The 12563-nt window shown below is 44.3% G+C and overlaps 1 protein-coding gene across 3 annotated transcripts in view; it reads right to left on the bottom strand.

Annotated features, from left to right (window-relative positions):
- TEAD1 (TEA domain transcription factor 1) overlaps nt 1–10150 on the bottom strand; it is a 248626-nt gene extending 238476 nt beyond the window's left edge. The window contains exons 1-2 of one of the 3 annotated variants that reach the window (XM_036220453.1): nt 9799–10150; nt 9027–9170 (exon numbers count right to left, since the gene is read on the bottom strand). The gene's annotated coding sequence lies outside the window, so the exon portion shown is untranslated. Of the gene's footprint in view, nt 1–3248; nt 3336–9026; nt 9171–9798 lie in introns of those variants that run through there. The other 2 variants (XM_016135432.2, XM_016135433.2) reach the window with 2 other exon arrangements.
- Between the last annotated feature and the right edge of the window lie 2413 nt (nt 10151–12563).

The raw sequence follows: 12563 nt of genomic DNA, 5'->3' as shown, positions 1-12563 counted from the left end.
TCCCCAGCTCAGGCTCACACAAAGCAATCTTAATTGCTCATACCAGTCACTGGGAGTGGCCCAGGTCTGAAAACAAGGGGATGTAGACACACACTGAAGAGTAGTTGGGGATCTGAGCAAAGCAGAGCCAGCTTAGGACAACTGACTGAAAAATCAGGTCTCTACTCACCAACTGTGAGAAATAATTCAACACACTTACCCAGGAAGTACCTGGGTACTAACCCAAGTAGACACTCATCTCAGTTTAACATCTTCTCAAATATGTGAATACACTGGTAAAGGGATGGGCCACTATTCAAAATGACTGTTATTATTTAAATTATATTTAAGACACAAAGAAAGGAGTCTGATAAGAGGCAAAGACGTAATTCCTGAGCTTGGAGTGCACTTGGAGGAACAGAATAATCTGGGTTTTAACAGCAGTCACACCTGCAGCTGTAACACACTGAGCTAGTTAGCTCTTAAGGAAGCTTTACCACAACTCTTCAAAGTTAAGCAGCCTGCCCTAAACAGATATTAAGAAGTGCAAGGGAGGCAGCCAAGGCAGGGAGTGGTTCCTCTCTGCCTCTTATTCTCTCTTTCCCACCTGAAGTCCAATGCCCTCAGAACACCAGCAACTATTATTCCTCAGTGGTGCTATCAGCAGGCCCAGGGCACTAAGCACAGTTTCTCTATGAAGAGTTCCTTACAAGCACTTTAGAGAGGAATTTTTAGAACCTACCCCAAAGTGTAGAGTATGGCTTCCAAGCAAGGACCTATGGAAGAGGTTTCCTTTTGGGCAGATGAAGGTGCACCATGCTACCCATTTTTAGAAGCATTTCCATTTAATTCATAAGACCATTTGGCAAAGAATGACCTCAAATATGATGTATTTACTGATGGATTTCCTCCACTTTATGGACAGGGGAAGTGTGATTCAAAGCAATTATGGACCAGGATTTGATGGGATGCCCCAGCCTCTCCTGGATTTTAATACATTTGCCTAAGACCAGAAGTCCGGTTCTTCCAACTCTGCCCTAGCCCCGGGTGTTCCTCAAGAGTCCCTGTCCAGGCTGACCTGGCAGGAAATCTGTGAAGACTTGGTATGCAAGAAAACATTCGAAGTTGCTATTTACTGAGCACTTACTAAGTGTAAGGCATACAAGAGGCATTCTATTGACATTTCCAGATAGGGACACCAAGGCTCAGAGAGGTGATTTGTCCAACACCATAAAACTAGTAAGTGGCTGAGACAAGAGTCCAACTAACATATGTCTAACTCCAAACCTCCTATAATCCTACATTATTAGTCTTTTTCCAAAACTAAATCAGTATACTTCCCACTCCCCATGTCAACCAGTTCTCTCTTCTCTCTCTCCCTTTTTCTCCTTTCAGATAATTGCTCACAGTCAAGTTTCAGATCTATACTAGCTCATGACTGGCAAAAAAGCTTCTGTATCTTTATTTCAGGTTTGAGTTCATTACTCTGGAGAGTATTTCAGAGAGGCTGTTTGTTAACAACTTAGCCCCACTCTACTCCTAAAATGGTATCTGGAAACAAACAAACAAACAAACAAAACCTTTCCCTTCAAGGCCCAACTTCAAAATCATGTGCACGGCAAATCTTTCCTTGGTCCCTATCACTGGGAGACAAATTTTTTTGCAAATGTCAGGAACGCTTACCCTACTGAGTTTTTTCCCTTTATTCTGATATTACGTAAGGAAATTCATGCTCCTAAAAATACAAATGTGTAAAAAAATGAAAGCCCTTCCCAACTCGCTCCCTCAAAGCAACCCATTAATAAAGAATAACCTCCCAGATCTTCCTGGATATAGACGCACACACGTTTCATCAACTTTAGGACACTAATTGGAAGATGCAGAATGATTTTCTAAGAAACACTGTTGCAAAACCATCCCAGAATGCTTATCACTTAGAAATCATTTTATGCATACTAAAACTTTTTAATCATGTCAATCTTGTGTATACATAAAGAGTAAAGTATAAGCAAAATAGACTGAGTAAGACAGATCTAAAACGACTTCTCGGACAGATCAATATCCATGCTTTCCATACACTTTCATATTGCCCTCTGTGACAAGAGCACTGGTGACATCAAGAGCATTCTGCATTTGTTCAACAGACTTTGATGAGTGTATGCAATCACATCATGAGTCATGAGCATGGCCTGGCCAGCCATAATTGTAGGACATGTTCAAATATGGAAAAAGTTTGTATCTTGGAACTCACGAAAAAAGGGATACACAATTTTCCCACTGGATTGCGATGATCTCTTTACATGCCTGTTTTTCTCCCTGTAAATTTCACCCGAGCATTTTACTGATCACCATTCACAGAAGACCTGATCACCAAATCCCTGGCAAACAGTTGCACTTGTAAATATTTAAATGACCAGGGACAAGTAGCAGTTCTATGCAAAACTGGAAGCATCTGTATTTCAGGATTCTCAAAGTGGAGGAAAGAATGAAAAGCTGCGTGTGGCTTTTCAGCAGCAGGCTCATCTCTGAGATGCTGTCAGGATCACCCTTTCCATCCCCTCCCTCTGCAATGTCAAGGGATACCGTCAGGACCATCCCCACTACTCAAAAGTAAAACTACCTCTGTAAGCAATCAGGCAAGAATTAGTTCTGAAACCCGCTTGCCAGAAAGCCTGACACACATATCTGGAAACAACTGCTACACTCCCAAGGGGTAACAGATGAGTGTCAAACACGGAGAAGGTGGTTCTGCTTATTTTATTGCCTCTCGAGCACAGAGGGGCATAGAGTCATCCCTGTGCCCCACTCCAATTCACAGTGAAAGAGATTTTAATTTTGCTTCATCTTCACCTGACATCTATTGGGTAGAGGTGTTCTAGAAGCATTTCCCTGTTTACAATTCCTAGTCACAAAGGAAGCTGCTTCTTGCCTCCAAACCAGAGATAATACCTGCTCTTATACCCAGTTATATAGATGCTAATCATTTTTAAATTTTATGATTAAGGTAAATCTCAAAGGTGAAAGGAAATTAGGGAGATATTTTTAGTGTACAACAACTAGAAACCTTTTATCAATATAAAAACAGTATCAGCCCTATCTGGCCAGTATTTAAAACAAAGGCAAATTTTGAATTATGGGAATTTCTTGGCTCTGCCAGTATGAAATGCTATTAACTAGCTTTTTTTCCTGTTTTCCTATCAATGAAAATATCTGATGAGGTCTTCTAAGTGGCCCAGATTTCAAGGTGGGGTTGGGGGCTGGGGACTGACCTTTCCTTCAGCTGATGGGGCTCTTTCTAACGCCAACCACCATTGTCTTCCAAAGGCTGTCAGATGAAAAGGCACCGAGGGAGAAAGGGTTGAAAGAGATTCCACCAAAGGAAGCGTTGCTCACAATGGTTTCAATGGTTTCGGACTCAGTTAGCCCCCAAGACACCCCCAGCCACAGTGATGGGTGATCTGAAAATGAAGCATATCAAAATGCTATTGATAAGCTAAATTACCAGACAGCTTATCTGAGGCCCACATCCGCCATATGGTGCCCCAACTTCTGCCGCCTGTTGCTGCCACAACAATAGGCACGCCTACCCAGAAAGCACCATCGGACAGAAACCCAGCAGCAGCGGCATGCAGGACAGCTACTGTGTTTACATTTTATTTTGTGCTATTAGCTTTGTGCCTCCCCCTATCCCACCAGGGACTAGAAACACACAGACAGTCAATGGTCGAAAATACACGTTACCTGCAGGATACATGCGTGCACGCCGCATGTGTGCACATGTACGGTATATACATCAGGTGAACAGAGAGAAAACCAGATGTCAACTTCAGAACTGGAGCTGCCTGGTGGGGGAGGGCAAGCCAGGCTCCCAGCTAGAGCTGCAAAGCAGACAATGCGCTTTTCTCAAAACACTCGGGCGGGCGGGCCTTGGGGAGTGGCTATTTAAAACACTTGGCTCCTTTTATTTCACCACCATGGAAGTGAATTCGGCTCTGAAGTGCCAGAGCAAATGAAGTCATTTGGTTTCCGCAGGCTCCCTTTGCATTCTAGCAGTAGAAGTGAGACCAGACGAAAGTCGGAAGGTCCAGCTGAAGTTGTTCTTTCTTCCAATTAAAACTGATTCCACAGAGGATTTGGCGCCTGGGCTGCATTAACTTTTTTTCTTTGAAAAGACACTAAGGTCACAGGAAATTTAAAGGACATTGGACACTGGAATGAATGCCGTCAAAGATGACTCCCTTCACAAAATGCCATAAAGTCAAAGTGTAAGGATGATCAGATAAGGAGATCACCTTCTAAAGGCTTGGTTGATATAAAAGATTAATGGTAATTTTTGTCAAATTAATTCATAAGATTTCTAAATTTTTTTCTACTTTCTACTCTCTCTAAAAAGGTTCCTATCTTTGCAGCTATCATTAATGATAATAATTCATTTTTTTTTGGTTAATATAATATTAGGGAAAGGACTCCAGTTTTCAAAGAGAACTCGGCAACACATAACAACACCTGGTTATGCAAAAATGCACAAGAAGCAGGTTTGCATAGGTGCAAAGCAAAAAAAAAATTAAGTCTTTTTCCTAATATTCAGATCTAGTTAACTATTACATAAAGGCACTCATCTCATCCCCCCAAATTACCCACACCTAAACGGAAAACATTCTTGGATGAACTTCTCAAATTTTCTTAAACATTCTCAGTGTAAAAAGAAAAATCTCCTTTCAAGTTAAATTGAGATTGCACTTGAACTCCTTCCAAGAGCGGAGCTGAACTGAATTATGATAATTAGAAAGCTGTGCCTATAAAAAAGCAGTGCAGTTCATGCATATTTTTTTTTAAAGTTCATGCCAGAGAATATAAGTTCAATATGTTCTCACATAATTAACATTTCCCACCATTAGCAGCAGTTTTTCAGTTTATATATCAGTAAAAACAACAGCACTCGTCATTGTTGTGTATTCCCAGTCAGTAGTGTTTCAGTCACTTTACACATACATCTAAACCTGTCAGATGCCTAAAAGCAACCAGAATTCCCCAGTGGAGACAACAGTGGCTTAATTTGTTCATCGATAAGCTGGCTTTTTCTTTTGAACCCATTTTCCAATGCTGGGCTCTGTCCTTTAAACTAAAACTGCAAATGAAATTCTAGGACAGAGCCTTAAAACTAATGTAAAAAAAGGCAGAAAGCATTGCATCAGGATAGTTAATGGTGGGGTACTGAGGGGTGGGGAGGAGAGGAGACTCATAACACAACCAGCATAGAGCCTTCCCTTGGCCTGCCACAAAAGTAGAAAAGACAGCCTCTTAAGACATCTCCCTCCACTCCACCTCCCCCGCCCCCCATCCAATCAGAAAAGAAACCACTGGTTTCACAGTTAGCCAGAACTCCCAGACTATGGAAACTATTTTTTGAGAATCCTTCCAACCATGCCAAAAACCAGTGGACAAAAGGAGAACTTAAGAGCTGTGAGTGAGCCACCCTGTAAGAAACGTCATCCCGAAAATCCACCCTTCTGGGCATCTCATTTGCTTTGACAAAAATAAAAATACATACATCGAAATTCTCTTATTCTGCACCACTACAAAGCCCAAATGTACCTGAAGAAATGGGTGAATTTCAACTGTGAGTTCAAATATAGGATACAGTCAAGAAAGCCTGTGATGAGTATGTTACTGACTATGGACTCTCAATGGTTCACAGCTTTGAAATAAAACAACATAAAAACCACCATAAAAACACTAAAATTATTTAAATCCAAATATTCTAGCATTCCAAAAACTATCCCAGAATAGGAAAGGCCCTGAACGTCCCTGATTTCATTTCATAAGTATCTAGTAATTGCAACACAAGAGGGTCTAACCTAGTATTTGTCAAAGAGCCGAACCCTGAAACATTAAATACTTAAGATGAACATTACTTGATATTATCAATTTTGTGACTATGAAAGAATAAAATACATCACATGTATTGTTTAAACATGGTTTGAGATCTAAATTAAATACCACAGGGTAGTCTGTGGCTTCTACAGATAAAATAAGAAAAAGCACTGTGCCGCTATAAAAGATTTTTCTAGCCATCAGTCAGTCTTCAATAGCTTTGCAGCAAAGCCTAAGTTTGTCAAAGGGCAAAAAGCTTACAATATACTTTTCTTGCCGAGTTCAGAAGTAGGACATTAGCACTCTACTGTTCCAATCACTGAACTCTAAAGGGGAAGCTGTAACACCCGCATTTATCAACTGAAAGGTGGTCTCTGATTTCTCTGTGGTTCTACAGAGAAAGCTGGATGGACACTTGCTCTTGCCAGCATTCTGCAGTCTTTGGAGAAAACAGGCCCCCAAAATTTTATCACTGAACAGATTCAACCTCTAAGCACAGCTTTCACTCAGCAATATTTTTTTCTTCTTTTGCAATCTCTTTACTGGGAACAAGACAAAGTGCCTAAAGTACAAGCTTAAAAGTGTTATCTACCTACTATCTGTATGTCAACATGGTTGTTTTACGGACACTAGATCGATCATACATGCAGTTATTTGCACCAACCTTTTGAGAGAAAAAGCACAACAATTTTCATGTGCGGGCAGTATCATCATGCTCACAATTAACACATGATAGCACAAGAGATTAGAGAGGAGTAATCCCACAGATGTGCAGGTCCTTGTACAACCACCATGTATGAGATAGCAATTCATTTCTGAAGCAAGGAACCTTAAAATATTGTTAATGGCACAGCTCATTTCTTCAAAAGCCTATCTAACATTTGGGATCTACATTCCGACTGTTCCCGTTACATACTCTTCTACTAAAAATGTGATGAATATGATGATCTACACAGAGACGACAGATATATTCTACCTAATTTTTCCCAGTAAGAAATGCTCTTATATTTGCTGTTCTGTATTGTAAGAGTCAGCAAAATTCAGAATTGTTTATAAATGACTAAAGCTCAAGCAGCAAAAAAAAAAAAAAAAAAACCAGTTTTTCCTTAAGACTTGTTTGTCCTTTTTCTAAAGAGATGTCAGTCCCCAAAGTGAGTGTATGAATATATAATTGCTGCTGTAGAAAGTAAAAGAGGGATAGAGAAGAAGAGGGAAAGAAAGGAGGAAGCTGATTTCCCCCAGGCTGAACACCCTTCAACCCTTCCTTATGTGTAATTAGTTTGCTGCTGGGGCCCAGACACGCATTGTACCACAATGCAAGGAAGCGCCTCTCGGTGAGAAATTCATTTCAATATGGCTCAAACTAAGCTAGGTTGCCCACTCTCTTTAAATTTCATTAAATATATGCCGTGGTGAGTCCTGGTTTATATATACATATATATATTTTTTTTTGGAGGGGGGGAACTCTAATCATCTCTCAGTCATATGCTCTGAATGGAGTTCTATTTGTTACTTTATAAAAGATCACACAGAGGAGGACTCCAAACAAAGATTCTTTCCTATACTATTTTTATACTATTACTGTCAAAACAAAGTGTCACACTGGGTTCATTTCAAACTTGTAAAAAAAAAAAAAAAGAAGGAAGGAAGGAAGGAAAGAAAGAAAGAGAAAGAAAGAAAGAGAAAGAAAGAAAGAAAGAAAGAAAGAAAGAAAGAAAGAAAGAAAGAAAAAGAAAGAAAGAAAAGGTATTCTAATATTCCTCTAAAACTGCGGATCAAATAATATTTATCATTAAAGTAAAAATAAAATGGTCTACATTGGCACTTTGGTACCATCAGTAAGAACCAGTAAAGGATACAGCTTATCAGTTTATTTTTATACCAACAACATATAAAAGAATTGTAAACTCTGTTTAAAACCTGAAACCTGAGAGTTCGACACAGTTGCGCTACAAAGAAATGCTAAACAAAAATATCTGTGACCATTTATGGAAATAGTGAGATTTGAAAAATAAGCCTTTCCCCCCAAAATAATCAACAATTCAAAACCTGTTGACAAAGGTTCAACTAATCCATTCGTCTTTCTTGAGTCACTTTGTAACCAGTGCTACTATTTCCTCCTAAAGAGAAAAGATTCTTACCAAAGTTAGATCTAAGTCTTGCCCGTATAAGCATTCAGATGTGTTTGGGCCCAAAGATCCTGCTATTTACAGAAGGGCGCAAAACGCAACAGTGAAAAGATGAACCACTCACTGGGCAGAGCCTTAATTCTGTTCTCCAGCCACTGCCTGTCTCAGAGTACCCTACTGGAGAAGTCCCCGGTGAAAAAGACACAAGCAAGATCCACAGCAGGTTGCAGAAAAGAAGCCCACTCGCTACTCCAACAATGCAGGGAGATCACATCTTCCTGAAAAGATCTGTCGACTCAGGTAACCACCTGCAGGCACCAGCTCCACACAAGCCATCAGACCACCTCAACTTTCAGAAACAGTCACAGTGAAAGGTGGCGAGAAAGAAATATGTGGTTGTCCTGAACTGATAGAGTTCTGATCTTTTGCAATATCCGTAGCATTTTCCATTTTTTCAATACTATTTTGAAATCTGATAGGTATTGCAGACCTTTCTGTCCCAGGACCTGGGCTTCCTCCAAGGCACTGTTTTTAAAACACGGCCTTTTTACATTACTGGCTCCCGCAACATCATCTGTCTCTAAGTTTCCAGTACTTACTGGGGTCAATTTTCATTTCTGCAAATCACAGGCAGCCACTTGCTTCTGAGAAGTTAACAAGCCTTCTGAGAAATGCTAGTGGCTGGTATTTCATTGTTTCATAAATATTTTTATACAGTGACACCATTCAACTTTAAATAAATCTTTTAAAAGAAATAAAAAGCAAAGAAAATTTTATTTCTTTTCGTAGGAGGAGAATAAGGGAAGTGTGAGCCCTCCATTGTTTCAACTCGTTTAAAATGTTGCCTTAGTTTTTTAAAAAAAAAAAATACAGTTTTTTAAAAAGGAAACTCATACAAGTTGAACTTTCTTTAAAGCGGGCCTCCGGACTTTTGAAAACAAGTGTTGCTGCTATGAACAAAGACTAGAAGTGCACCCTGATTTTCTCCCCTCCTGGGGATCATTTCTCTTCCAATAAACAAACAAATCCCCCAGTATTTCCTACCGAAGGGAAGTTTTCCAGGGAGAGTCTCCTCCAGGGTTTGGTGGTAACTGCGACTCAGTCTTTTTTGGACACAATGTTTCTGCTGACTCCTGAAAATTTTCCACTTGAATGTGCAATGAAGCAGCGGCGGAGGCAGCAACAGTCCTGGAGAAGCAGCAAAGACGACCGTACCCTCTTTCATCTTTGAGAAGAAGGAGCGAAACCCCGCCAGAAGCACAGTTCGACGCAGACCCAGGGCCCGCCTCGGGGGTCCCCGACGCCTGGGGCAGCCGGGAGGCTCTGTGGGGGGATCGGGCCGGCTTCGGGCACCGAGGCGGCGTCGGCGGCTCTGCCCGCCCGCGCTCGCTCCGAACTTCTGACTTCTCCGAGAAAAACGTGAAAACGGCCCGAGGATGTGAGGGTGTGTGCGTGTGCGCGCGTGCGGGCGGGAGAGGGGGGCGCGGGGGGCGCGGCGCGGCCGGCCCGGCGCCTTCAGGGCCGCCGGCTGGGGCCGCCTGTTGCCGCGCGGGCTCCGCAGCGCGCGGCCCAACTTGGCGTCCCGGCAACTCGCGCGGCGGCACCCGCCGCTCACCTTGAAGGGGGCGCGGGGAGGCGGGCGCGGGGGCCCGGCCCCGGCCCTCCGCTTGCCCTCCCGCCCGCCACACACAAAGCAGAGCCCGCAGAGAAAGAGCGGCGCGAGCGGGACGCGCCGGGGGGACGCGCCGCTGATCCCCCGCCCCCCGGCGCCCCGTGCGCCCCTCGCACCCAGCATCAGCCCCGCGCGCCAACTTACCTCGCGAAGGGAGCCGCCGCAGCGCCCGGTGAGTCCGAGGCAAACTTCGGCGCCGCTTCCCCCGCCCTCAGCTCGGTGCCCGGCTCCCTCCCCGGCTCCCGGTCCCCGGGCTGGGCCACCCCACCCCTGCTTAGCACCGCTCCTGCCCCCGGGCCGGCTGGGTGCACACAGCTGCCGCCCGCGGCTCCGGGCAAAGGTGGACAGGGTGGGGGGGCTTCACTGCATGGCCTGTCCCTGGACGCGGCCGCCCCGGGCCCGGGCCCCGCCGCGCGGACTGGCCCGCGGGGTGGAAGCGAGTCTGCAAAGTGCTTGGTGGGCGCCCGCGGCGGGCGGCGGGGCCGCGGCGGCGGCTGCAGAGGCTCGGCTCGGCTCGGGCGGCGCGGCGCGGCGCGAGCGATGCTAAGAATGTTCGGAATGAGGACAGGAATGAAATGAACGCCAGGACCGAACTCGCTCCGGAGGGGTGGGGCCTCGGTGACGTCATGCGGCCTGCCGCCCGGGGCCGGGGGCGGGGCCTCCTGCCGACGGTGACGTCATGGGGATCGGGGCGGGGTCGCCTGGGCCGCCTCGCCGTTGGGGCGCGGGCTCCCTCCCAGGGGTTGGCGGGGCGGAGTCTCGCGCCCACGGGGGAGCGGGGCTCGCGCGGGAGCCGCCCTGCACCCGCCCCGCGCGGGCTCCGGGCTTTGTCCCGGGCTGGGCGGGGCGGACGGGAGAAGGGCGACATGGAGGTGCCTGCGCCAGCGCAGAGGACTCTGGAAGCCTGGGTCCCCTAGTTGGGGCTAGCTCCGAGACGCGAGCTACTCGCGCCGCGTCTAACCGGCCTCAGTTTCCCTCGCGGACGCAGAAAGCTCCTGCGGCCGCTTAGAACGCTGCTGGACTCGCGGAAATCTGCAAGTCAGGGGAAGACAATTTTTTTTTCTGGAAATTCAGGTGGTTCTTTTACAGTACGGTGGATGCCCTCCCGGGGCGGAATTCCCAGCCTGCCTTTTTTCTTCTCTTTTCGTTCACTTTATAAAAGTTCTGGGCTCTCTTTCAAGTCGAAGTAGGCCTTGCTGTTTGTTGGGAAGGGTAACCTTTAGCATAGCAGAGAAAGGATAATTACAGAGTTCGTAATAACGCTGCCCTGTTAGCACGGTCTTCTCCAAGTCACTGAAGAAATTAAGTTCACTCATCTCTGTGGGTTGTACTTGTCTAAAGTAATGGGTCAGGTAAAAACTCCCTAAATTTTAAAAGGCTATATCTGGCAACTTCATGTCATGCCTATTTTTTTTCTTTCTTCCTTTCTTCCTTTTTCTTTTCGTAGATAAACTACACTTCCATAATAAGATAATTATTTTAAAGCTACCGTTGGAGGTAGTGACCCCAAAATAGTAGAGCCAGTGGGTAAGTCAGAAAACAGCTGGATAAAGTTGACCAACTGTGGCAGAACTGTCAGAATTTGGGGTGATTGTAATGTACAGTTTAACCTAAATCTAAATAGCAAAGCAGTTCCTGTACTGTTGCTCCGGTCCTTTCCAGGCACTTTGCTCTTCTTTCTAGTGGGGTCTCAGGATTAATAATGACACCTAATTTATGTGCCCCAGGAATCTCTTAAATATAGGTAACTGAGGAAAGGGGAATGTGACTCACTTTCTACAAAACAAAACTTTTACTATTGTATTTTTTATTGAAGTTTTTTTGTTGAGAAAATTCATCTACATGCAGTTGCAAAAAATAATGCAGAGAAATCGTTTGTTCACCCTGCTCAGTTCTCTCCAATGGTAATGTTTTCCAAAATTATAATATAAAATCACAATCAGAATATTACATTGATACAACACCGACGATCTTATATTTCCTTAGTCTTGCTTGTTCTTATTTGTATATACCTGTATTCTATACAATTTTCTCACCTATGTAGGCATCCACCACTACAGTCAGGTACTAATGCATTTTGTTTGCATGCGATAATAAGGTGATATAATAGGTTCACAATAATAACCCAGCCACCTTAACACTCCTTTTCGGAAATGCGCAAACATAATTAATTTGGCATTAAAACTGCACTAGGCATATCTCTCTCAAATATCATCTTCAACAAGCATCCGACAGTCTGATGGCAGTGCCAGCCAAACAATAGGGTTTCTAAACCACTGTTGCCACAGTGCACCTGGGTGCTTTTCAGAGTCTAGCTCCCATCTCACAGCCACCTGGCAATACAAGGTCTCCCATTCCTTACTGAATCACAGACGGAAAAATACCTTGGCCTGGGATTCAAAGCTCTTCATGACATACTGTGACTTCCTGACCAGTATTTTCTTCAGTGTTCTCCATCTATGTGCATTTTTTTTTTTTTTTTTTTTAGATTCAGCTTAAAAACCTTTTCTTCCAGGAAGACTTATCAACTAGGTATTTTCTCACAAGGATCCCCAAAGCTCTTCACGTCAGACACACAACTTGTTTTCTGTTAGTTACCAGTGTACTGGGATGCCCCCATATCTGAGCCTCTAAAAAGTGTGCTGATCTCATCTAGCTAACTGTACACTACCCAGGACCTACACATAAATGAGAGTAACTCTGTGGTCTTTCCACCCTAACTTTCACACATTTTCACTCTCCTCAGCCACCCAGTGGTCAGTGCATAGGACTTACGGGTTTGGGGCCCAGGAGCTGTTTACCCCCAGCCTCTGAGGGCAGGAACAGTACCTGGGACCTGCTTAAATGATAGCAATTACCATGTACTACACCCATATTCAGCACTTGGCATTTTGTATTTTCCCTCACAA

The sequence above is a fragment of the Rousettus aegyptiacus genome, unplaced genomic scaffold (assembly GCF_014176215.1).
Source record: "Rousettus aegyptiacus isolate mRouAeg1 unplaced genomic scaffold, mRouAeg1.p scaffold_m13_p_5, whole genome shotgun sequence".
In the NCBI taxonomy this organism is placed as follows: domain Eukaryota; kingdom Metazoa; phylum Chordata; class Mammalia; order Chiroptera; family Pteropodidae; genus Rousettus; species Rousettus aegyptiacus.
This window is presented reverse-complemented; position numbering and strand designations above follow the sequence as displayed.